Source organism: Dendrobates tinctorius, unplaced genomic scaffold (genome assembly GCF_039654945.1).
Source record: "Dendrobates tinctorius isolate UK_male_01 unplaced genomic scaffold, ASM3965494v1 ptg000090l, whole genome shotgun sequence".
Taxonomy (NCBI): Eukaryota; Metazoa; Chordata; class Amphibia; order Anura; family Dendrobatidae; genus Dendrobates; species Dendrobates tinctorius.
Window position 1 is genome coordinate 8,858,165 of NW_027361758.1, and position 27,566 is coordinate 8,885,730.

Here is a 27,566-nt window from a genome sequence, read left to right on the forward strand (position 1 = left end):
AAACCTCCGAAGGGAGGACATCGGGACGTGCCCGCACGAACCCGGGGCCCGGATCAGGCAACACCCCGGGGACTGCGCTACCAGCTGCCGACGGCCGGCGTCGCAGGTAAGTCAGCCCTGCAATTTAAACGCCGGGACGGCCCTGGGTCTTTCATCCTGACAGGCGCCGCCGCTGTCAGAGGGATTCCTTTCCAGGACAGGAACCCAACTGAAGCGGGGGAGAGGTGCCGCCCCTTATGTTTCAGTAGGTTCCTGTCCTGGCGGGGCGGATCCCTCTCTCTCATGTGGTGCTGTCATGGGTGAAGGGAAAATAAGAAATTGCTGGTCAACTTTTAACCCTTTTAACTTCCTAACAAAAAACTATTTTATTTAAAAAACTGTGCTGATGTAAAGTAGACATGTGGGAAATGTTATTTATTAACTATTTTGTGTGACATATCTCTGATTTAAGGGCATAAAAATACAAAATTTGAAAATTGCTAAATATTCGCCAAATTTCCATTTTTTTATTTTTTTTTACACAAATAAAGGCAAGAAATTTTACCAATATCATGAAATACAATATTTCCTGAAAAAAAAACAATCTCAGAATCAGGGGGACCTGTTAAAGCGTTCCAGATGTTATCACCTCATAAAGTGACAGTGGTTAGAATTGTAAAAATTGGCCTGGTCATTACGTGAAAACCACCTTCGGAGGTAAAAGGGTTAAAGAAGGGGATTCAACATGACGTCATAATACCATATTGCCCATAGATGAACACTTGGCCAAAAATAACACTTACAGCGCATTGCGAAAGTATTCGGCTCCCTGGAATTTTTCAACCTTTTCCCACATATCATGCTTCAAACATAAAGATACCAAATGTAAATTTTTGGTGAAGAATCAAGAACAAGTGGAACACAATTATGAAGTTCAACGAAATCAATCAATCAAATTTATTATCGCCAAGTACATATTACATATATACAAGGAATTCTTTGTGGCAAAGAGGCAACATAATATATAACAGATACAACAAGTAACATCTAACAAGACAGATACAGTATATAGTCTACACATGACGATTTAATTGTTGAACAGAGAGTGGATAGAAGCTGTTCATATGGCGGTTGGTGCTGCATTTGGGGACTCTGAAGCGACGTCCTGAAGGGAGTAGTTGGAATGAGGAGTGTCCCGGGTGAGAGGGATCGGATGAAATTTTCAATGCGTGGGATCGAATACTCTTATCATAAAGATGTAAAATTGTATTGGTTATTTTAAATTTTTGTGGAAATTTAAAAACTGAAAAGTAGGGCGTGCAATATTATTCAGCCCCTTTAATTTCAGTGCAGCAAACTCAATCCAGAAGTTCATTGTGGATCTCTGAATGATCCAATGTTGTCCTAAATGACTAATGATGACAAATATAATCCACCTGTGTGTAATCAAGTCTCCGTTTAAATGCACCTGCTCTGTGATAGTCTCAGGGTTCTGTTTGAAGCACAGAGAGTATCATGAAGACCAAGGAACACAACAGGCAGATCCGTGATACTGTTGTGGAGAAGTTTAAAGCCGGTTTTGGATACAAAATGATTTCCAAAACTTTAAACATCCCAAGGAGCACTATGCAAGCAATCATACTGAAATGGAAGGAGTATCATACCACTACAAATCTACCAAGACCCGGCCATCCCTCTAAACTTTCATTTCAAACAAGGAGAAGACTGATCAGAGATGCAGCCGAGAGGCCCATGATCACTCTTGATGAACTAGAGATCTACAGCTGAGGTGGGATAGTCTGTCCACAGGACAACAATCGGTCGTACACTGCACAAATCTGACCTTTATGGAAGAGTGGCAACAAGAATGCCATTTCTCAAAGATATCCATAAAAAAGTGTTGTTTAAAGTTTGCAACAAGCCACCTGGGAGACACACCAAACATGTGGAAGAAGGTGCTCTGGTCGGATGTAACCAAAAATCGAACTTTTTGGCAACAATGCCAAACGATATGTTTGGCATAAAGGCAACACAGCTCATCACCCTAAACACACCATCCCCACTGTCAAATATGGTGGTGGCAGCATCATGGTTTGGGGCTGCTTTTCTTCAGCAGGGACAGGGAAGATGGTTAAAATTGATGGGAAGATGGATAGAGCCAAATACAGGACCATTCTTGAAGAAAACCTGTTGAAGTCTGCAAAAGACCTGAGACTGGGACGGAGATTTGTCTTCCAACAAGACAATGATCCCAAACAAAGCAAAATCTACAATGGAATGGTTCACAAATAAACATATCCAGGTGTTAGACTAGTCAAGTCAAAGTCCAGACCTGAATCCAATCGAGAATCTGTGGAAAGAGCTGAAAACTGCTGTTTACAAACGATCTCCATCAAACCTCACTGAGCTCGAGCTGTTTGCCAAAAAAGAGTGGGCAAGAATTTCAGTCTCTCGATGTGCAAAACTGATAGAGACATACCACAAGCGACATGCAGCTGTAATCGCAGCAAAAGGTGGTGCAACAAACTATTAAGTTAAAGGGGCAGAATAATATTGCACGCCCCACTTTTCAGTTTTTGAATTTCCACAAAAATTTAAATTAACCAACAAATTTCATTCAACTTCACAACCGTGTCCCACTTGTTGTTGATTCGTCACCAAAAATTTACATTTTGTAGCTTTATGTTTGAAGCATGATATGTGGGAAAAGGTTGAAAAGTTAAAGGGAGCCGAATACTTTCGCAAGGCACTGTATGTGTATAGGAGTCATAAAAAAATAACAGTAGTAGGAATGAACTGTTGATTGACAGCTAACTCATGAGTATGTGCACCATGACAATAAAGCAAGTGTCTGCCAAGTCTGGTGTTCCTATCAACCTTCAAGTAATGACTATGGCTGCTGTACATGCAGTTAATTATAACTGATAAGTGCTAATGTTTGCAGCTATCTTATCAGTTAAGAGCATAAAAGTTTATGGAGCAGCACAATGAACTGAAATCCAGCATGCAATTATCATATTGTAAAAGGGAACGTGTCATCAGAAATGACCGATTGTTTTAGCAATTAATTTCTTTTTGCTAAATATATTTAATTTGTTCAATACCTACATGTCTATATCTGTACTGAAAACGTAATTGACATCACGTTCAGTATTTATCTAACTACCAATACAGGCAGGATTAAAGATATATATCTACAACAAAATACAAAATCAAAAGCCAGGCCCTTTTAAGCTTAGCCAAACCCGTTGCCTGCAAACACATGCCTCCTTTTCAAGCAAGCTGCAAACAGCGTCAAGATGTACTCACAATTGTAAATCTATCTTTTGGAATACTGGAAACAGGAGGATATGTGCTTACATATTCATGACAGGATACTGCTGAGATTTCAAACAGAGGAGGCAGGTCATTCAAAGACTGGAGGCAGGTGGAGGAGTCGGGAATCACAGACAGGTAGGAAGACACCCAGTGCACAGTCCGACCCCTGTGCACCGAAATCTAATTAAAGAACAAAGCAGAATTTTTCGCCAATAGTTTCAATGTAATCAGTATTACAATGTAATTACAGCCATGTATTTTACTTAACATTAAAGAGAACCTGTAAGCACAATTTTCTAAAGTGATAGGCGATGACTTGCATGGTGGGGGTCTAAAAACAACTCTGAGCAGTGTACTTAACATTCCTTTAGAGAATGAATGGAGCAGTAATGGGCATCTGTAGCTACCACTCGATTTCAGAGATGTATTAAAGGGACTCTGTCAGCACAAAATGACTATTCAAACCAAGTACGGGCGCTTGGTGGACTGTGGGGTGGTCAAACAAGTAAAGGGGATTCGCACGAACAAAAGTTCATTTTAATCAATAGATCTTATAATACTAATAACTTCCACAATTGGATGTTTAACTCCTCTCCGACATCAGGCGTTAATAGTACGCCGATGTTGAACTCCCTCCCTTATTTAACAAGCATTTAACAAGCGTTTCCTGCAATCACGTCGGACATCCGCCCACTGGTGACCCGCGTCTCATGATCGCGGGTCACCGGTGTGTTGGCATTACAACCTGAGGTCTCCTGGAAACCTCTATGGTTGTCAGTGCCGGCTTGCTGTGAGCACCACCCAGTGGTTGGCGCTCATAGCAAGTGAGAAATTCTACTACATAGAGGCGAAGTGATCATCACTTCTATGTAGCAGAGCCGATCAGGTTGTGGCAGCTTCTAGTATTGTCTATTGAAGCATGCCAAAAGAAAAAAAAACGTTTTTAAAAATACAAAAAATAAAAGTTCAAATCACCCTTCTTTCTCCTCATTCAAAATAAAACAATGAAAAAAAATCAAACACACATATTTGGCATCGTCGCGTTCAGAATGGCCCGCTCTATAAATAAAAAAGGATTAATCTGATCGCTAAACGGCGTAGCGAGAAAAAAAGTCAAAATGACAAAATTACGTTTTTTTTGTCGCCGCGACATTACATTAACATGCAATAACGGGCGAGCAAATGATCGTATCTGCACCAAAATGGTATCATTAAAAACGTCAGCTCGGCAAGCAAATCATAAGCCCCCCCGAGATCACGGAAAACAGAGATGCTACATTTATCGGAATTTTTTTTCTTTTTTTTAACAAAGTTTGGAATTTTTTTTCACCACTAGACATGCTTGGTGTCTATGAACTCGTAATGACCTCACACGGCCATATTGATGGAAAAATAAAAAAAAGTTATGGCTCTGGGAAGAAGGGGAGTGAAAAACAAAAATGCAAAAACGAAAATACCCCGGGTGTTAAATAAAATGTTTGTGTGCTGAGATAATCTTATAAATGTGCCCCTGCTGTGTACTGTGTAATGGCTGTGTCTGACCGTACAGGAATATGGTATGATTATACCACAGCTACATGGCGGGGGAGAAAACAAGAAGGTATAAAGACATTACAACATGGGATCACAAGTAAAACATTGTTTAAAAAAGGCAGGGAAATGCTTAACCTCACAAAAAGAATCATTTGTGATCCCATGCTGTAATATCTGTATATTCTTTTGCTTCCTCCCCTGCCCAGGAGATGTGGTATGATCAGACACATCCATTACACAGCAGGGGCACATTTATAAGATTATCTCAGCACAGGAGCATTTTATTTAAACATGTCCAATTGTGGAAATTATTATTATTCCAAAATCTATTGATTAAAAATAACTTTTGTTCGAGAGAAAACTCCTCTAAGAGCATGTTTCAACCTGCTTGGGTACCATCTATCTACGCCTTCCACTGCCTCAATGAAGCCAAAACTGTCAATCAGTGGTGTCGGCAGGGCTATACAGAACTCAGCACTCAGAGAACATCTGCAACAGATAAACTTTATTTAAAAAAAATTGATGACGAGTGCCACTACTTTAACTTTGCCTAAATGTACAGATTTTACTGTTCTACTACTATTGCTCAGCATCACCGTGCATCAAGTTGAATAGCAGATCCAATGTCTATGTACAGTCATGGCCAAAAGTATTGACACCCCTGCAATTCTGTCAGATAATATTCAGTTTCTTCCTGAAAATGATTGCAAACACAAATTCTTTGGCATTATTATCTTCATTTAATTTGTCTTAAATGAAAAAACGCAAAAGAGAATGAAGCAAAAAGCAAAACATTGATCATTTCACACAAAACTCCAAAAATGGGCCCGACAAAAGTATTGGCACCCTCAGCCTAATACTTGGTTGCACAACCTTTAGCCAAAATAACTGCGACCAACCGCTTCCGGTAACCATCAATGAGTTTCTTACAATGCTCTGCTTGAATTTTAGACCATTCTTCTTTGGCAAACTACTCCAGGTCCCTGATATTTGAAGGGTGCCTTCTCCAAACTGCCATTTTTAGATCTCTCCACAGGTGTTCTATGGGATTCAGGTCTGGACTCATTGCTGGCCACCTTAGAAGTCTCCAGTGCTTTCTCTCAAACCATTTTCTAGTGCTTTTTGAAGTGTGTTTTGGGTTATTGTCCTGCTGGAAGACCCATGACCTCTGAGGTAGACCCAGCTTTCTCACACTGGGCCCTAAATTATGCTGCAAAATTTGTTGGTAGTCTTCTGACTTCATAATGCCATGCACACGGTCAAGCAGTCCAGTGCCAGAGGCAGCAAAGCAACCCCAAAACATCAGGGAACCTCCGCCATGTTTGACTGTAGGGACCATGTACTTTTCTTTGAATGCCTCTTTTTTCTCCTGTAAACTCTATGTTGATGCTTTTGCCCTAAAAGCTCTACTTTTGTCTCATCTGACGAAAGAACATTCTTCCAAAATGTTTTAGGCTTTTTCAGGTAAGTTTTGGCAAACTCCAGCCTGGCTTTTTTATGTCTCGGGGTAAGAAGTGGAGTTTTCCTGGGTCTCCTACCATACAGTCTCTTTTCATTCAGATGCCAACGGATAGTGCGGGTTGACACCGTTGTACCCTCGGACTGCAGGGCAGCTTGAACTTGTTTGGATGTTAGTCGAGGTTCTTTATCCAACATCCGCACAATCTTGCGTTGAAATCTCTTGTCAATTTTTCTTTTCCGGCCACATCTAGGGAGGTTAGCCACAGTGCCATGGGCTTTAAACTTCTTGATGACACTGCGCACGGTAGACACAGGAACATTCAGGTCTTTGGAGATGGACTTGTAGCCTTGAGATTGCTCATGCTTCCTCACAATTTGGTTTCTCAAGTCCTCAGACAGTTCTTTGGTCTTCTTTCTTTTCTCCATGCTCAATGTGGTACACACAAGGACACAAGACAGAGGTTGAGTCAACTTTAATCCATGTCAACTGGCTGCAAGTGTGATTTAGTTATTGCCAACACCTGTTAGGTGCCACAGGGTAAGTTATAGGTGCTGTTAATTACACAAATTAGAGAAGCATCACATGATTTTTCGAACAGTGCCAATACTTTTGTCCACCCTCTTTGTTATGGTTGGTGTGGAATTATATCCAATTTGGCTTTAGGACAATTCTTTTTGTGTTTTTTCATTTAAGACAAATTAAATGAAGATAATAATACCAAAGAATTTGTGTTTGCAATCATTTTCAGGAAGAAACTGAGTATTACCTGACAGAATTGCAGGGGTGTCAATACTTTTGGCCATGACTGTATAGTATAATGTAACAAACTTAGCCGTCAAAAACACTAACTTAGCTCACAGTGCCAGTGGCCTTTTGTTGAATTTTAACACTCAAGGCCCAATTCATTAAAGCTTTTATGCCAGAATTTTGGTGTAAAAAGCTTTGAAAAATTGCAAAATGGTGACACAATGCGTGACTGCGCTAACATTTTGAGACTTATGCTGTACTCACTCCATTTTAACCTAGTGGGTGGAACTGGGGCAGGATGAGGGCATAGCAAATTCATGAGGAGCGGTGGCATCCCTTGCACCACTAATCTTACTCCAGTCCCAAAAAGAGTAAGAATTGTGGCAAGGCATGACACTCATCAGATGCTCCCCATAATTCCATGCAGCTATCACATCACATGGTATAGCTCTGCCAATCAAAAAGAACTAAAAAAAAAGACTTGAAAGACACAAAGTGCAAATAGGGTCTTATATGGGTAAAATGCCAAAATAATTGTCTTATAATGCTCACCTGGTTGGGTTGTGTGCACACAACCAATTATAAAGCTTAGTTTGCTGCAAACCCATGAGAAGATGAATTGGGTTAAATCTGCACTGAAACCACTCTAAACCACACTTATACTCATATTGGCACCCTTCATCGTTTCACTATTACCTGCACAATCAAAAAGGACTATCATAGCCTGAATAAACGCCTAGGAAGAAAATGGTGCAGCCATTTTATGGTGAATCTGGATAGAGTGAAAATGTCACAGCTCACAGTTTAACCATAAAATTAGAGACAGAAAGACATAAAATATTTAACAACTTGTACAGATAGTATGTGTGACAGCTCTGCAGCAGTGAAAACTAGTTACCATCCATTTAATAATAACCATATACAGTTGAAACCAGAGGTCTGGGAGTGGTCATCACAAAGCCCTGATCTCAGTCTTATTGAAAATTTATGGGAAGGCTGGAAAGCAGGAGCGAGCAAGGCGACCTACAAACCTGTTTTGTCAGAAGGAAAGGTGCCAAATTCCGACCAACTATTGTGAGAAGCTTGTGGAAGGATATCCCAAACGTTTGACCCAAGTCATTCAGTTTAAGGGCAATGGTATCAAATACTAATGAAATGTATGTAAACTTTTGACTTTGCAGTAAGTAATAAAAATGCCTTAAAACATTCGCTCATTATTCCGGCATTTGACAAATATTAATAATTATGGCAATCCTAACTGACCTAAAATGGGAAATGTTTATTCTGATTTCATGTCAAATATTGAGAAAAACATGCATATCTGTCTTTTTATATAATGTATGTAAACTTCTGGTTTCAAATGTATGTTCAGGTCACTGACATACTTCTGAAATGAGTTCAATATAGCTTCAGAAAACCTCAAGAGAATCATATACATACTTTCAGGGAAGGACATATTTTGGGCTCTTTGCGGTACTTACGATTCAAACTGAATCAATTATTTTTTTTTAAATTTGTCGAAGCTGACTCATTTAAATTTCAATAGATTTGCTCCTCTCTAGTAGTCATTTATTTTCACCCTATAAAATCCATAGAGGAAAATCCGCTGCTTAATTTCCCAATTGGAACATACCCTAATACTATGAAACTATGTTGACTGATACAGCAGCAACTGCAAAATGCATGTTGGTAAAAGTAGAATATATTATACCTTGACTATAGATTGTTTATATAAAATATCAGGGCCTAAAATAATTCCCTTCCCAAAGAATGACAAGCACAAAGTTATTAATGCAGACTAACAAGAGCACGGGCATAATGTGCCCTATGTACAACTTTGCCAGTGTTTGACAATGATTTTGAAATATTTTTATGAAGATGTTTTATTGACCCCTAAAGCAGTTCTATAATTGGGGAACTGTTCAGTACGAAAAGGAATGCAGTGTGTTTGCTCAGAACAGAACACTAATTGTTTAATTAAAATAAATTTTCTTGTAATGGTCTGTAGATCTTTCCAAGCATAACCCAATATATTTTGTGCCAGATGTGTAAGCCACTTTTATAGAATGTAATACTCCAAGTAGATATGTCCTACTTTATACATCATACTAGTCTGCCTAAAGCGCTTGTCCCACCATAAATATCATGTTTATTTGATAGGTCATTAAAGAAAATGAATATCATTTACAGTACATGCTGCCAAAAATGCATTGAATTAAGAGTCAATAGCATTTGTGTACTTCCACCTAATGAAAACTGGTCGGCACTGAGGGCCCAATTCACTAAAGGGGGATTCCCATCTCCAAGATCCTATAGCAACATGTAGTAGGCGAAATAATAATAATAAATAATAATGTTAGCAAATTCCTCCAATTAGAAATGGTATAGTTCTTCTATGTTGCTTACCCTATTGTGGTAGCTTAGGTATCCATGGTTACGACCATAAAAACTATCACTGAATGAATGACTGTAACCATGGATACCTAAGCTACTGCAATGCCCTGTCCTACTACATTTCAAATGCACAGGCGCTCTTTTGACCTTTCCAAGTGCATGCGCAGAACAGTAATTTGCTCTGCCCTTTGCAGGGAAGAGAGAAGTGCAACTACACAAAGAGGACACAGTGTGGATGATGTAGGACGCGCCATCCACAAAAAGCACAGGAGGATGGCAACCCAAGAAGAGAGGAGGCACCGGATTAAGAACAGCGACACCCATAGTACCGGAACGCCCCGTAGGTGAATATTTTAAAACGTCTTTTTTTGCCTAGCAGGGCGAATTGGAGTCATACGTACAGCGTTATAAAATGCTGTCACATGGGGCTGAAGCTGAAAGGTGGTGGCCATAGGTTATATCAGAAAGTAGTGTCCAGCAGGCTGTGTAGCACTAACCCAGACGCGCGTTTCTTTATCAGGGGATGGCCACAGAATTCAAAGGAGACGTTTAAATAAATGGTGCCCGCCAATGGGAGTGAACAAAATGGATGTCCGCGCATGCACGGACAGAGAGGGCCGGAAGCCCACCGGCGTCCTGTATCTCGCGTTGAAGACAATCTGGCCACGTGATGAGTCACATGGTCGGTTTCCCAGGAACAGCCGTCACATGGGAACCATGTGACCGCATAGAGACGCAGGCACCGGCATATGACTGGAGCGCTGCAGCACACTATTTGGCCCGCTGACTTTGAGGGAGACTGGAATGGAGTATCTGTGTAATGGGAAAGACAATGGCAATACAGAATCAAAAAATGCTTGCCTGCTAACACAAAAGAAGGTGGAATGTGGGAGGGAGTGCAGCACCAGGGGTAAATAAACATCAGCGTTGAAGAAAAAAAAATCATAGACTGGTAGAGTTGGAAGGGACCTCCTGGGCCATCTGGTCCAACCCCCTGCTCAAAGCAGGATTTACTAAATCATCCCAGACAGATGTCTGTCCACCCTCTGTTTGAAGACTTCTATTGAAGGAGAATTCACGACCTCTTGTGGCAGCCTGTTCCACTCATTGATCACCCTAACCCTAAATCTAAATGGTATTAGAGGTGGTATGATTCTGTAGCCATGTAGGGCTGTCAGAAACAGGTATAGGGTGTAAATCCCCAATACAAGTATTTGGGAATAGGAAGAAAGGAGGGAAGTAAAAATTATATAATAAAGGTGCGAGAAATAATAACAATACAATTAAGAAAATGCCAGGTGTGAATGGGAGAAAGTAGTGTGCAAAATTAGTGAAATAAAAATATAATAAAATAACAAATTAATGATAGTGTATGGCCAAAAAGGAAGTTGTCTATGCCACAGCAGATGTGGGAATAGTGATGTGTAAGGACAAAGTGGATATATGAGAAAATAATGTGCCAATGTTTAATTAAAACACCAAAAAAAAAAAAAAACATGAAGTGATAAAGGGTCATGATAAGACCAAAAGGTAAGTGTGAATATATATCCCAAGAGACAGAAGAAGGGATTTATGATTGTGTGTAGTGGTGACAAAATATGGAAACCTACACTGATGGAATAAGGGGCCAATAGAGTGCAAATATAGAAATGTGAATGACAAGATATGCTGATATAACAAATGATCCCAGTCACATGATCCACAGCTTAAAACCATGTGACTCAATGATATTAGTAGTCACATGACTCGCAGTCATGTTTTTATTTTATACAGTTAGGTCCATATATATTTGGACAGAGACAACATTTTTCTAATTTTGGTTCTAGACATTACCACAATGAATTTTAAACAAAACAATTCAGATGTAGTTGAAGTTCAGACTTTCAGCTTTCATTTGAGAGTATCCACATTAAAACTGGATGAAGGGTTTAGGAGTTTCAGCTCCTTACATGTGCCACCCTGTTTTTAAAGGGACCAAAAGTAATTGGACAGATTAAATAATTGTAAATAAAATGTCCATTTCTAGTATTGGTTGAAAACCCTTTGTTGGCAATGACTGCCTGAAGTCTTGAACTCATGGACATCACCAAACGCTGTGTTTCCTCCTTTTTGATGCTCTGCCAGGCCTTTACTGCGGTGGTTTTCAGTTGCTGTTTGTTTGTGGGCTTTTCTGTCTGAAGTTTAGTCGTTAACAAGTGAAATACATGCTCAATTGGGTTGAGATCAGGTGACTGACTTGGCCATTCAAGAATATTCCATTTCTTTGCTTTAATAAACTCCTGGGTTGCTTTGGCTTTATGTTTTGGGTCATTGTCCATCTGTAGTATGAAACGACGACCAATCAGTTTGGCTGCATTTGACTGGATCTGAGCACACAGTATGGCTCTGAATACCTCAGAATTCATTCGGCTGCTTCTGTCCTGTGTCACATCATCAATAAACACTAGGAACCCAGTGCCACTGGCAGCCATGCATGCCCAAGCCATCACACTGCCTCCGCCGTGTTTTACAGATTATGTGGTATGCTTTGGATCATGAGCTGTACCACGCCTTCACCATACTTTCCTCTTTCCATCATTCTGGTAGAGGTTGATCTTGGTTTCATCTGTCCAAAGAATGTTCTTCCAGAACTGTGCTGGCTTTTATAGAGGTTTTTTAGCAAAGTCCAGTCTAGCCTTTTGGCCTTTTGATTCTTGATGCTTATGAGTGGCTTGCACCGTGCAGTGAACCCTCTGTTTTTACTTTCATGCAGTCTTCTCTTTATGGTAGATTTGGATATTGATACGCCTACCTCCTGGAGAGTGTTGTTCACTTGGTTGGCTGTTGTGAAGGGGTTTCTCGTCACCATGGAGATGATTCTGCGATCATTCACCCCTGTTATCTTCCGTGGGCGCCCAGGTCTTTTTGCATTGATGAGTTCACCAGTGCTTTCTTTCTCAGGATGTACCAAACTGTAGATTTTGCCACTCCTAATATTGTAACAATTTCTCTGATGGGTTTTTTCTGTTTTAGCAGCTTAAGGATGGCTTGTTTCACCTGCATGGAGAGCTCCTTTGACTGCTGTTTCCTTCACAGCAAAACCTTCCAAATGCAAGCACCACACCTCAAATCAACTCCAGGCCTTTTATCTGCTTAATTGAGAATGACATAACGAAAGGATTGCCCACACCTGTCCATGAAATAGCCTTGGAGTCAATTGTCCAATTACTTTTGGTCCCTTTAAAAACAGGGTGGCACATGTTAAGGAGCTGAAACTCCTAAACCCTTCATCCAATTTTAATGTGGATACCCTCAAATGAAAGCTGAAAGTCTCAACTTCAGCTGCATCTGAATTGTTTTGTTTAAAATTCATTGTGGTAATGTCTAGAACTAAAATTAGAAAAATGTGTCTCTGTCCAAATATATATGGACCTAACTGTATATTCAGATATTCAGTGAGGAGTGCCCACAATGACATCAGCAGGCACATGACTTGTGGCCATGTGACTCTCCCCAGGGAGGAGTCCATATAATTAGGATGCTAATGGCCAATACTTTTTTTGGAAATGCACTGAGCAGCAGGGTGGTGTGCTGGTAAAAGGGGAAAAAAAAAATCTTTTAAATCTTCTGCCTGAGCGAGTGTAAACGAGCTGAATGTGACCTGAGCGTAAGTGCGAACTGTGGTAAATGTGTGACTTGTGATTCAGTGACTTTGGATTCAGGGAGTTTCCAAGAGAGGAATGACTGAATTGCTGTTATATTTTATTAATACTTTTTATTTATTTTTGCTTATCTTTTTGTCTGGTGCAATCCCCATCAGGATGTGCTCCACTATTGCCAATGCCATCCAGTGCACGTCTTGCCGCATGTATGAAATCCTTGAACAGCCGGTCGAGGGTGCATACTGCTGTGCAAGATGTGAGCACGTTGTGCATTTGGAAGCCCAGATACTGGATCTAAATGTGCAGCTGGCAACACTGAGATCAATATGGAAAGGAGTCTTCTGCTCACTGAGCAGACGCTCAATGGGATAGATGAGGGGGGTGGATGCTAGGTTGGAGCTGCAGGACAATGAAGCAGCTAGCTGCGTGACAGAAGGCGGGGTAGAGGGAAGAACACCAGGGAGGCTAGTCCTGATCTGGCACACCCCAATAAGTTTGCTAAGTTGGCAGATGAGGGAAGTGTTAGTGCAGGAGTAGCACTGCTGCAGCAAGGCATGTCCTCTGAAAGCCGGAGGAGTGTCTGCTCCAGTAAGGGGGGAAATAGGAGAGCAGGGCAGACCAGACAGGTTCTGCTAGTGGGAGACTCAATTATTGGGGGGAACAGATAGGGCAATCTGTCACAAAGACAGGGATCGTCGAACGGTGTGCTGCCTACCTGGCGCTCGAGTCCGACACATCGGTGATCAGGTTGACAGATTACTGGGAGGGGCTGGTGAGGATCCAGTGGTCATAGTGCACATTGGCACAAATGACAAAGTTAGAGGTAGGTGGAAGGTCCTTAAATATGATTTCAGGGAATTAGGCTGTAAGCTTAAAGCAAGGACCTCCAAGGTGGTATTTTTGGAAATACTTCCTGTACCACGTGCCACGCAGAGAGGCAACGGGAGATTAGGAAGGTTAATAAGTGGCTCAGGAATTGGTGTAGGAAGGAGGTGTTTGGGTTCCTGCAGAACTGGGCCGACTTCTCAGTTGGCTACAGGTTCTACGCTAGGGATGGGCTGCACCTCAATGGGGAGGGTGCAGCTGTGCTGGGGGAGAAAATGGCTAGAAGGTTGGAGGAGTGTTTAAACTAGGGACGGGGGGGGGGGATATTCCTTTTATAGGAGGGGAAGACAGTGCAGATAGAGACCTTGGCACAAATAATGAAATTGGGGGTGGATGTGGCATGGGGGGTGAGGTTAGAACAGTTAAAAATTTAAGAAAGAATAGAGGTACAGAGAGATACATAAAGTGCATGTATACTAATGCCAGAAGCCTCGCCAACAAGATGGAGGAATTGGAGTTAATGTTGTTGGAACATAATTATGACATGGTGGGGATATCTGAGACATGGCTGGACGAGAGCCATGACTGGGCGGTTAATTTACAGGGCTATGGTTCAGAAATGACCGAACAAATAAGCGAGGGGGAGGCGTGTGTGTTAGAGTGTTAGCGACTCCTGGAGTGGACCATCTGGGTCGCGGCACCAACCCTCCCAGGGCGTGCTAGCCTAGTGAGGACCACCCCCTATACAGGGAGTGTCAGGAGCAAGCCCCAGGGGATACGATACCACGACTGCTGGCACCAGGCGGCCGGCTCACAGGAGATACGAGACTGTGTGACTGGAGGGTGCAGGATACTAGGGAACACAGGAGAGTACACGGGAGTGCGCTGAGTACAGGGTAGTGCTAGACGGGTACACGTGGGCACATAAGGCGTGTAGCAAGTAACAGAACACAGGAATAGAGTGAATGCCAGGAGGCACGGCGGAGCATGAAGAAACAAGGGTTCAGAGCAAGTGCTAGGAGCACCACAGAATAGCAGACAGAGCAGAGGACCTGAGAACAGCGCACAGCCAGGCTGGGACACAGCTGACCCAGCCAGGAAGCACAACAATAATCAGGCACCTCCCCTAGGGGGAGGTCGTCTGATATAGCACATGACTACTACTGGTTCCGGGTCAGGACCTAGCCAGAAAGCACATGACCACTAGTGGTTCCGGGTCAGGTCCTCCAATACCATAGAGAGGACCGAGCCCTATACAGCACTGACAGGAGCGCGCAAGCGCAAACGTGGCATGGAGGAGGAGACCCGGGGACGAGAGTTGCGCGGGCGCACCCGACGGGGACCCCTGAGGGACCGCCGTACCGGAGGGAGTGACGTCGGGGCCGAAGCCCCGCCTCCTTGTGAGCGCGGCATAACAGTACCCCCTCCTTTAAGCCCCCTCTCTCTAGAACTGGAAAATAGCACCTTGACACTAGGAGCGGGATCCAGACACTTCCTAACTGCATGAGGACCAATGAGATCCAGAGTCTCAATACGAGAAAATTCGGTCTCCTGCCATACCCTGGAGAACTCCACGGACAGAGAGTCGGAGGCAGGTATCCCCGAGACAGGTCGAACCGGCAGAGGCACACAGACATGCTTGGAGGCCGAAATGGTGGTGCAGTCATTGGAAGTCAATTCATCCTTAGGAGGCGAGCAGTCGGAGGATGGTTGCTTGGGAAGTTTCTTCTTGGCACACGATGGGCAAGCAGCCACGAAGTCTTTGACGTCCTGAGCAATAGACGGCCACCAGTAATCGTGGGATAAACGGGAGAGTGTCCTCTTGGCACCAACATGACCGGCAGCCGGAGAAGAATGTCCCCAGGATAACACACCTTTACGGTTACCTTTAGACACAAAGGTCTCCCCTGGACGCTGGGGCATCAACTTGACGGAAGCCACGGTAATTACCTTGGGACGGTCACTTGACGGAGGTGGAGACTGACTCTCAGCCCCCCTGTTGATAATGTCACAAGTCACAGACCGGTTGCTTGAATGATGTGGAGACTGACTCTCAGCCTCCTTCTCGACAATGTCACAAGTCACAGACGGAATGCTTGACGGATGTGGAGACTGACTCTCAGCCTCCTTCTCGACAATGTCACAAGTCACAGACGGAATGCTTGACGGATGTGGAGACTGACTCTCAGCCTCCTTCTCGACAATGTCACAAGTCACAGACGGGATGGTGGACGGCGGACCTATAACCGTCGAAGACGAGCAAGCAGGGTTCTTCCGATGAATGAACAGCAGGCAACTCTTTTGACAGGACGGTCCCCAACGGAGTATATCACCAGATTGCCAGTCCAGGGTCGGCCCATGAATACGTAACCAAGGAAGTCCAAGAAGAAGGGTATGAGGCGAAGTCGGCAATACGTAGAAGGAGATCCGCTCCCGATGACATGTGCCAATCTGCAACTCAACTTCCTCAGTGACCTGGTTAACGGTGTCCTGCAAGGGCTTATCGTCGACCGGAACTACTGACCTAGGAGACTCCAGGGATCTGACAGGGATGCGAAACTTCTTAACTGCCTCGAGACTAATAAAGTTACCCACTGCGCCAGAGTCCACAATAGCTTTCACAGTAAAAGTCTCGAAACCAAAATTCAGGGAGACAGGCACGGTCAGGGGTAGAGAGGAATCACATACACTTGGGGAGACCTCACTTAACAGTCCCAGGCGGAGAGACTTCCCCGGTCTCTTGGGACATGAGCGTAGAAAGTGGGAGGCATCCCCACAATAGAAACAGAGCCCTTGTGCCTGCCTTTTCACACGACGCCGTTGAGCTATCTGGAGGCGATCCACCTGCATAGGCTCAGGTACCGGATCTGCCGCAGATAACTCGGGTGACGGATGAGAAAAACTGCGAGTGGACGAAGAGAGGCGAGAGGACCCTCTCTCTCTGGCTGACTCGCGGGTGCGCTCCTGGAAGCGCAAATCAATGCGTGTCGCGAGAGAGATAAGATCCTCCAAATTGGTAGGGGTATCTCGGCCCGCCAGTTCGTCTTTGATCCGACCGGACAGACCACGCCAAAAGGCCCCTACGAGGGCATCATTATTCCAACCTAGCTCAGAGGACAAAGTGCGAAAACATATTGCGTATTGTCCAACCGATAGAGAACCTTGACGAAGATTAAAGAGGGACTCGGTGGTGGAAGCAAGGCGACCCGGCTCATCGAACACCTTACGGAAAGTGTCCAAAAAGATGGAAAGCTGAGCGACGAGCGGGTCATTACGCTCCCAAAGGGGATTCACCCACGCAAGCGCCTTACCCTCTAAGTGAGAAACAATAAATGCTATTTTAGCACGATCGGTGGGGTAATGCTGCGGCAAAAACTCAAAATGCAAACGACACTGGTTCAAGAATCCGCGACACAACACAGGGTCACCACTATACCGGGGTGGCTTGCATAGGCGCGGAAGTGAGTGTGGAAGCATGGCCTGGGCAGATTGTATGGAAAGGAGCCGATTATCTACCGACGCTATATAGTTGAGAATCTGAGCCTGGGAGTCGCGTTGCTGCGCAAGTTCCTGCTGGAGACTAGCCAACTGGGCAGCATTCCCAGGCTCAGAGGACTGAGAGGCAGATAAACCGGACTCCATGGACTTGAGAAATGCCATAATCCTAATCTGGTTTTCCCGGAGGAACGTCAGCTCCTTTTGGACGGAAGCCGCAGTACCAGCGGAGTCCATGGCCTGATTATACTGTTAGAGTGTTAGCGACTCCTGGAGTGGACCCTCTGGGTCGCGGCACCAACCCTCCCAGGGCGAGCTAGCCTAGTGAGGACCACCCCCTATACAGGGAGTGTCAGGAGCAAGCCCCAGGGGATACGATACCACGACTGCTGGCACCAGGCGGCCGGCTCACAGGAGATACGAGACTGTGTGACTGGAGGGTGCAGGATACTAGGGAACACAGGAGAGTACACGGGAGTGCGCTGAGTACAGGGTAGTGCTAGACGGGTACACGTGGGCACATAAGGCGTGTAGCAAGTAACAGAACACAGGAATAGAGTGAATGCCAGGAGGCACGGCGGAGCATGAAGAAACAAGGGTTCAGAGCAAGTGCTAGGAGCACCACAGAATAGCAGACAGAGCAGAGGACCTGAGAACAGCGCACAGCCAGGCTGGGACACAGCTGACCCAGCCAGGAAGCACAACAATAATCAGGCACCTCCCCTAGGGGGAGGTCGTCTGATATAGCACATGACTACTACTGGTTCCGGGTCAGGACCTAGCCAGAAAGCACATGACCACTAGTGGTTCCGGGTCAGGTCCTCCAATACCATAGAGAGGACCGAGCCCTATACAGCACTGACAGGAGCGCGCAAGCGCAAACGTGGCATGGAGGAGGAGACCCGGGGACGAGAGTTGCGCGGGCGCACCCGACGGGGACCCCTGAGGGACCGCCGTACCGGAGGGAGTGACGTCGGGGCCGAAGCCCCGCCTCCTTGTGAGCGCGGCATAACAGTGTGTTTATATGTAAAATCATCATTAAAACACATCCTTCGTGATAATATATATGAATCTAATGAAAATGTAGAGTCCCTGTGGGTAGAGATAAGGGGAGGGGGGGAAAATAATAAGTTACTGACAGGGGTTTGTTATAAGTCTCCAAAAATAATGGAAGCAACAGAGAATATCCTCATAAAGCAAATAGATGAAGCGGCGACTCAAGGAGAAGTCATTATTATGGGGGACTTCAACTACCCTGAAATACATTGGGGAACCGAAACCTGCAGTTCCAGCAAAGGTAATAGGTATTTGACAACTATGAGAGACAATTACCTTTCACAACTGGTTCAGGACCCAACAAGAGGGAGGCACTGCTAGACCTAATATTAACCAACAGGCCAGACCGCATATCAAATGTAAGGGTTGAGGGTCACTTGGGTAATAGTGATCACAAATTAATAATTTTTCATGTATCCTTTAATAAGATGTGTAGTAGAGGGGTTACAAGGACACTAAACTTCAGGAAGGCAAATTTCCAACGGATGAGAGATGATCTTGGTGCAATTAACTGGGACGATATCCTGAGACATAAAAATACACAAAGAAAATGGGAGACGTTTATTAGCATCCTGAATAGGACCTGTGCACAATATATACCATATGGGAATAAACATGCTAGAAATAGGAGGAAACCACTATGGCTAAATAGAGCTGTAAGGGGCGCAATAAGAGATAAAAATAAAGCATTTAGAGAATTAAAGCAAGTAGGTAGTGATGAGGCATTAAATAAATACAGAAAATTAAATAAAGTCTGTAAAAATCAAATAAAGACAGCAAAGATTGAGACAGAGAGACACATTGCCAGAGAAAGTAAAAATAATCCCAAAATATTCTTTAACTACAGAAATAGTAAGAACCAAAAATTATAGTGTTGGCCCCCTTAAAAATAGTCTGGGTGAAATGGTGGATGAGGATGAGGAAAAAGCCAATATGCTAAATGACTTTTTTTCAACAGTATTTACACAAGAAAATCCCATGACGGATAACATGATCAGGGATAAAAATTCTCCATTAAATGTCACCTGCTTAACCAAGCAGAAAGTACGGCGGCGTCTAAAAATCAGTAAAATTGACAAATCCCCGGGCCCGGATGGGATACACCCCCGAGTACTGCAGGAATTAAGCACAATCATAGATAGACCATTATTTTTAATCTTTAAAGATTCCATAATAACAGGGTCTGTACCACAGGACTGGCATATAGCAAATGTGGTGCCATTATTCAAAAAGGGGTCAAAAACTGAGCTTGGAAATTATAGGCCAGTAAGTTTAACCTCAACTGTGGGTAAAAACCTGGAGGGTTTTCTAAGAGATACTATACTGGAGTATCTGGAGAAGAATAACCTCATGACCCAATATCAACATGGGTTTACGAGGAACCGTTCCTGTCAGACTAATCTGATAAGCTTTTATGAAGAGGTAAGTTCCAGACTGGACCAAGGGAATGCAGTGGACGTGGTGTACATGGACTTTTCAAAAGCTTTTGATACGGTGCCACACAAAAGGTTGATACATAAAATGAGAACAATGGGGATAGGGGAAAATATTTGTAGGTGGGTTAAGAGCTGGCTCAGGGATAGGACACAAAGGGTGGTTATTAATGGAGTACACTCGGACTGGGTCACGGTTAGCAGTGGGGTACCACAGGGGTCAGTTTTGGGCCCACTTCTTTTTAACATATTTATTAATGACCTTGTAGGGGCACTAAACTCTGCAGGGTAATCAATACAGAGGACAATTTTATATTACAGGAGGATTTATGTAAACTAGAAGCTTGGGCTGATTAATGGCAAATTAACTTTAATGGGGATAAATGTAAGGTCATGCACTTGGGTAGAACGAACAAGATGTATAATTATGTGCTTAATTGTAAAACACTGGGCAAAACTGTCACTGAAAAAGACCTGGGTGTATGGGTGGACAACAAACTCACATTTAGAGGCCAGTGTCAGGCAGCTGCTGCAAAGGCAAATAAAATAATGGGATGCATTAAAAGAGGCATAGATGCTCATGAGGAGAACATAATTTTACCTCTATATAAGTCACTAGTGCGACCACACTTAGAATACTGTGTACAGTCCTGGTCTCCGATGTATAAGAAAGACATAGCTGAACTGGAGTGGGTGCAGAGAAGAGCGACCAAGGTTATTAGGGAACTAGGGGGTCTGCAATACCAAGACAGGTTATTACACTTGGGGTTAATTAGTTTGGAAAATCTAAGGCTTAGGGGTGATCTTATTACAATGTATAAGTACAGTTGTGGCCAAAATTATTGACACCCCTGCAATTCTGTCAGATAATACTCAGTTTCTTCCTGAAAATGATTGCAAACACAAATTCTTTGGTATTATTATCTTCATTTAATTTGTCTTAAATGAAAAAACACAAAAAAGAATTGTCCTAAAGCCAAATTGGATATAATTCCACACCAAACATAAAAAAGAGGGTGGACAAAAGTATCGGCACTGTTCGAAAAATCATGTGATGCTTCTCTAATTTGTGTAATTAACAGCACCTGTAACTTACCTGTGGCACCTAACAGGTGTTGGCAATAACTAAATCACACTTTCAGCCAGTTGACATGGATTAAAGTTGACTCAACCTCTGTCCTGTGTCCTTGTGTGTACCACATTGAGCATGGAGAAAAGAAAGAAGACCAAAGAACTGTCTGAGGACTTGAGAAACCAAATTGTCAGGAAGCATGAGCAATCTCAAGGCTACAAGTCCATCTCCAAAGACCTGAATGTTCCTGTGTCTACCGTGCGCAGTTTAAAGCCCATGGCACTGTGGCTAACCTCCCTAGATGTGGACGGAAAAGAAAAATTGACAAGAGATTTCAACGCAAGATTGTACGGATGTTGGATAAAGAACCTCGACTAACATCAAAACAAGTTCAAGCTGCCCTGCAGTCCAAGGGTACAACAGTGTTGACCCATACTCTCCGTCGGCATCTGAATGAAAAGGGACTGTATGGTAGGAGACCCAGGAAGACCCCACTTCTTACCCCGAGACATAAAAAAGCCAGGCTGGAGTTTGCCAAAACTTACCTGAAAAAGCCTAAAACGTTTTGGAAGAATGTTCTCTGGTCAGATGAGACAAAAGTAGAGCTTTTTGGGCAAAGGCATCAACATAGAGTTTACAAGAGAAAAGAAGAGGCATTCAAAGAAAAGAACACGGTCCCCACAGTCAAATATGGCGGAGGTTCCCTGATGTTTTGGGGTTGCTTTGCTGCCTCTGGCACTGGACTGCTTGACCGTGTGCATGGCATTATGAAGTCTGAAGACTACCAACAAATTTTGCAGCATAATGTAGGGCCCAGTGTGAGAAAGCTGGGTCTCCCTCAGAGGTCATGGGTCTTCCAGCAGGACAATGACCCAAAACACACTTTAAAAAGCACTAGAAGATGGTTTGAGTGAAAGCACTAGAGACTTCTAAGGTGGCCAGCAATGAGTCCAGACCTGAATCCCATAGAACACCTGTGGAGAGATCTAAAAATGGCAGTTTGGAGAAGGCACCCTTCAAATATCAAGGACCTGGAGCAGTTTGCCAAAGAAGAATGGTCTAAAATTCCAGCATAGCATTGTAAGAAACTCATTGATGGTTACCGGAAGCGGTTGGTCACAGTTATTTTGGCTAAAGGTTGTGCAACCAAGTATTAGGCTGGTTTCACATTAGCGTTGAAACAACGCTGCACACTGCGTCGGTAAGCCCCGCCCCGATCCGGCTCCCTGCCCGCCCCATCCGGGATCACCGCCTACTATCGCATTTGCACGCATGCGATCGGCGCACCCCATCTTTAGCATAGGGTGCGCAGATCATGCGCTGCTAGTGTGAAAGTAGCGTGCTGCGCACTTTTGACCGTCAAAAGGCTGAGGGTGCCAATACTTTTGTCTGGCCCATTTTTGGAGTTTTGTGTGAAATGATCAATGTTTTGCTTTTTGTTTCATTCTCTTTTGTGTTTTTTCATTTAAGACAAATTAAATGAAGATAATAATACCAAAGAATTTGTGTTTGCAATCATTTTCAGGAAGAAACTGAGTATTATCTGACAAAATTGCAGGGGTGTCAATACTTTTGGCCACAACTGTATATGCGGGGACAATACAAAGACCTTTCTAATGATGTTTTTACTCTTAGACCTGTGACGGGGACAAGCGGGCATCCTCTAACGTCTGGAGGAAAGAAGGTTTAAAGATACTCACAGACGCAGATTCTTTACTGTAAGAGCAGTGAGACTATGGAACTCTCTGCCATATGATGTTGTAATGAATGATTCCCTAATAAAATTTAAGAAGGGACTGGATGCCTTTCTTGAAAAGTATAATACTACAGGGTATATACACTAGTTTTCTTAATAATACGTTGATCCAGGGAGCTAGTCTGATTGCCGTATGTGAAGTCGGGAAGGAATTTTTTTCCCCAATGTGAAGCTTACTGTTTGCCACATGGGTTTTTTTTGCCTTCCTCTGGATCAACATGTTAGGGCAGGTTAGGATAGTATATGGGTTGAACTAGATGGACTTAAAGTCTTCCTTCAACCTTAATAACTATGTTACTACATTATGTTACTATGTTAATACTATATAAACCTCAATGATACTCTTGCATTGGCCCATTTTTCTTTTTGTAATTTTTAGAATGTCAAAACTGACAGTATTTTTTCCTTAAAATACGAAGTAAATGAGTCATCTTTAACTTTAGCCCTGTTAGAGATAATTTCATCTTCAACTTGCATAACTGATCACACTAACAGTAATTAGGACAAGGGGTGCCCAAACTTTTACATGCCATTGTATATATTACATTAAGAGTATATGCACCTTGCATTAATTGCATTCGATAATATTTGTAGCATAGCTGGAAAGGACAAGGTTATATCCCAGCTCTGCAGGGTTTCTCAAAGGGTATGTGCACACAATCAGTAAACGCTGAGGGTTGTACTCTGTGTACTTATGCATCATCCAGTGGATTGGTTTTCAAGAAATCCCATATCCATCCACTATGCATCCAGAGACAACCGCGGCTCCCTGCGGAGACAGATATGCTGTGCGTCTTTCCAGACAGCAGTATGACAATTTTTCTAGCAGAGACGCAAGTCTCCGCAAGAGAAATTTTACCAATAGAATGTATTGGACGCGGTGAAACCGCATAGTTCCGTGAACACATGCGGATTCACCTCCGATCAAAAAAAGGCATCCAAAGCACTGCCATTTCCGGATCATGGGCACGTACCCTAACATGCAGGCAGTAGCTTTATGGAGTGGTAGTCTCCTGATGGAATGTCAGTCTGCTGGATGAAGCAGAGTAAAGTATGCTGCTGGTGAGTGATCAGCCAAAATGTGAATTGTAGTTGAAAGAGAGGAGCTGGTTCTCTCTCCAAATGGACACTGCAATATGCAGTCTGTTTGTGAGAGCTGTAGAGAACCGTGTGGACGCTGGAGCCTATTCAGCGTGAACTGTGTTCAGAGCTTGACACTTCTGTTTTGGTGCTGGGCAATATGTGGAAAGCAATAAAAACTGCAATTCCCGCATATATTGCAGTAGGAAAACAGCCGCGAGACATGCAGCCGCGGGATTCAAACATATTTCTCAAGCACGCTGAAGACACTTGGTTAGCATTCGAGCATGCCTGGATAACACCTTATCCAAGCACGTTTGCTAATCACTAATAACTACATATTTAATATTCTTAATCCTCACAAATAATTTCCACTTTAGTGCTGACCTACAATGGGAGGATGATGCACCATGAAACAACAGAATCACCTTGTGGTAATCTTTAAATCCTAACAAAGACCAGGTGCCATACTATGGTGCATCTCAAAAATACAAATTTTATTAAATATACACAATTTAAACACAGATTAAAAGAAGGTGCCAGACCAATCCCAAGAAGACCCGTAATTCATGGAAGTACAACACTGAAATATTTTGCAAAAGACATTCCTATATAGCACATTATGGGAAAAAGATGATATTGTGGGAAAAGAAAAAATATTAATAATGGATTGTGTGTAGGGGGAGCATTAACCACTGTTAAATCGTAAACTGTCTTCAGGCATATGTGATTAAAGGGTTAATAAAACATTACCCCAGCGGCCTCCCTCTCATACATCACTAATAATCCTATACAGTGTGATACACATTATCCTATCAATCTGGAATGTAGACGGGGAAGGCAGCCACTAGTGAAAGGGACCGCCCATAAGCATGTCAGTAAAAACTGTAAACCCACTACCCCAGTGCACACTCCCTAAAAGTGCCCCTAGCTTTGCAAAGTGACGCTAGGATACGTGGATGCTTGCCATAAAAACATACCGCAAAATAGGTGGTTCCCAGGCGTCTCCTATGCCCCGACGCGCGTTTTGCACTGCTTCATCATGGAGGCGTGTCAGAAGAGGGGGCTGGGCCACTTAAATATAAGAGGCCCACACTCGTCATTGGCCAAGGTGCGATGTTATACCTGATTAAAAATCCTAAACCCTGTGTCTGATTCCTGCACATACGTGGTAGAACTCTCATGTCATTAACACAGATAATGTATCTAGCGATGCTGTGTCTACTTACTGCGCCTGCGTGATTAAGGTCATGTGCACACAAGACACATAACGGCGCATGCCCGGATCACATGACCTCCGCCAATGGCGTTGTTCTAGCGTCTATATTTCAATGAATGCTAGGGTCATGCATCTTGACTTTTTTACCTCCTCTATTTATTGGGAGCTATTTATTGTGAGTAATTCATATGCCACAAAGAGACTGTGCGCATGCCAAGATTTTGAATCGCCTTGAGGAGTATATAGCGGTCTGCGGTGTTCCTCAGTATCCTGGTGTCCTTTTAGGACCTGGCGCTACGGGACCATGTGACCGCAAACTACTCCTCCCATTGAGTGGCGGAGGTCATGTGATCCGGTATGTTATTATGGCAAACATCCACGTATCCTAGCGTCACTTTGTGAAGCTAGGGGCACTTTTAGGGAGTGTGCACTGGGGTAGTGGGTTTACAGTTTTTACGGACATGCATATGGGCGGTCCCTTTCACTAGTGGCTGCCTTCCCCGTCTATTAGTGATGTATGAGAGGGAGTGCCGCTGGGTTAATGTTTTATTAGCGCTTTCATCACAAATGCCTGAAGGCAGTTTACGATTTAACAGTGGTTAATGCTCCCCCTACACACAATCCATTACTAATATTTTTTCTTTTCCCACAATATCATCTTTTTCCCATAATGTGCTATATAGGAATGCCTTTTGCAAAATATTTCAGTGTTGTACTTCCATAAATTACGGGTCTTCTTGGGATTGGTCTGGCACCTTCTTTTAACCTGTGTTTAAATTGTGTATATTTAATAAAATTTGCATTTTTGAGATGTACCATAGTGTGGCACCTGGTCTTTGTTAGGATTTAAAGGTTACCACAAGGTGATTCTATATTTAATATTCTCTCTATAACAGGGGCCATAGGGCTTTCTAGCCAAATTGTATATGTTTAGAATTCCTACTATACAATATATATAAAAGGTCATTATAAGAAGGAGAATTCGGCTCTTTGCTATACCTACAGTTAGGTCCAGAAGTATTTGGCAATGACAGAATCTTTGCGATTTGGACTCTGCATTACACTATTTTTTTTTTTTTTTTAAAAGTGAAACAACTTAGATACAATTAAAATGTCGACTTTCAGGTTTAATTATAGGGATTGAACAAAAATATCCAGTGAAATGGTTAGGAACTGCAAACATTTTTATACAAAGCCTCCTCATTTCTGAGGCTTAAAAGTAATTGGACAAATTAACTTTACCATAAATAAAATCTTCGGTTTTAATACTTTGTAGAGAATCATTTGCAATCAATGACTGCCTGAAGTCTGGAAGTCATTAACGTCACCAAATGCTGGTTTTACTGCGTTGTGATGCTTTGCCAGTCCCTTACAGCAGCTGACTTCAGTTGTTGATTGTTTGTGGGTCTTTCTGCCTTAAATTTTGCCTTAAGCATGTGAAATGCATGTTTGATGGGCCTGAGATCTGGTGATTGACTTGGCCATTGCAGAAAATTCCACTTCTTTGTATTTAAAGGGAATCTGTCACCCCTTTTTTGAGATTTCATATAATGATATCATTCAATTGTGTGTCACATAAGGATTCTCTTAGTGCTTTTGCTTCCCCCTGACCCCGCACCTTTCATGCATAAATACCTTTTTTATAACGGTTCAGATGTATGTAAACTGCCGCTGTCCGGTCCGATGGGCGGGGCTTATTCACCTGCTCCCCCCCTCCCTGTCTTTCTCTACACATTTCTTCTTGCGTAGAGCAAGACAGGGAGGGGGGAGCAAGTGAATAAGCCCCGCCCATCGGACCGGACAGCGGCAGTTTACATACATCTGAACCGATATAAAAAAGGTATTTATGCATGAAAGGTGCGGGGTTAGGGGGAAGCAAAAGTACTAAGAGAATCCTTATGTGACACACAATTGAATGATATCATTATAGGATATCTCAAAAAAGGGGTGGCCGATTCCCTTTAAAAAAAACTCTTGGTTTGCTTTGGCAGTTTGTTTTGGGTCATTGTATATCTGTATTGTGCAGTGCTGTCCAATCAACTTTGATGTATTTGGTTGATTCTGTACAGAAAGTAGTCCTGTAAACTTCAGAATTAATCCAGCTGCCTCTGTCTTCAGTCACATCATTAATAAACACTAGTGACCTAGAGCAATTGGAAGCCATGCATGCCTATGCCATCACACTGCTTCCACCATGCTTTACAGAGCATTTGGTCTGCTTTGGATCATGAGCCGTTTCAAGTCTTCTCCATACTTTCTTCTTCCTATCATTCAGGTTGATCTTCATTTCTGAACTGGGCTGGCTTCTTTAGAAGTTTTTTGGCAAAATCTAATCTGGCCTTTCTATTTTCATGGCTGATTGATTGCACCTTGCGGTGAATTCTCTGTATCTGCTCTCATAAAGTCCTCTCTTTATGGTAGTCTTAGATACTAAAAACCTACTCCTTGAAGAGCGTTCTTCACTTGGGCGGATGTTGAGAAAGGGGTTTTTCTTCACCATGGAATCATCCAACACCGGTCTTTTGTAGACATCCAGGCCTTTTTGCGTTCTCAGGC

General features: G+C 43.1%; 1 protein-coding gene across 12 annotated transcripts in view; it reads right to left on the bottom strand.

Annotated features, from left to right (window-relative positions):
* Positions 1 to 27,566, bottom strand: part of PITPNM2 (phosphatidylinositol transfer protein membrane associated 2) — a 525,412-nt gene that overhangs the window by 468,137 nt on the left and 29,709 nt on the right. For 2 of the 12 annotated variants that reach the window (XM_073586065.1, XM_073586062.1), the window contains exon 3: positions 3,340 to 3,477. The exons of the other annotated variants lie outside the window; for them this stretch is intronic. The gene's annotated coding sequence lies outside the window, so the exon portion shown is untranslated. The remainder of the gene's footprint in view (positions 1 to 3,339; positions 3,478 to 27,566) is intronic. 12 annotated transcript variants of the gene reach the window in all.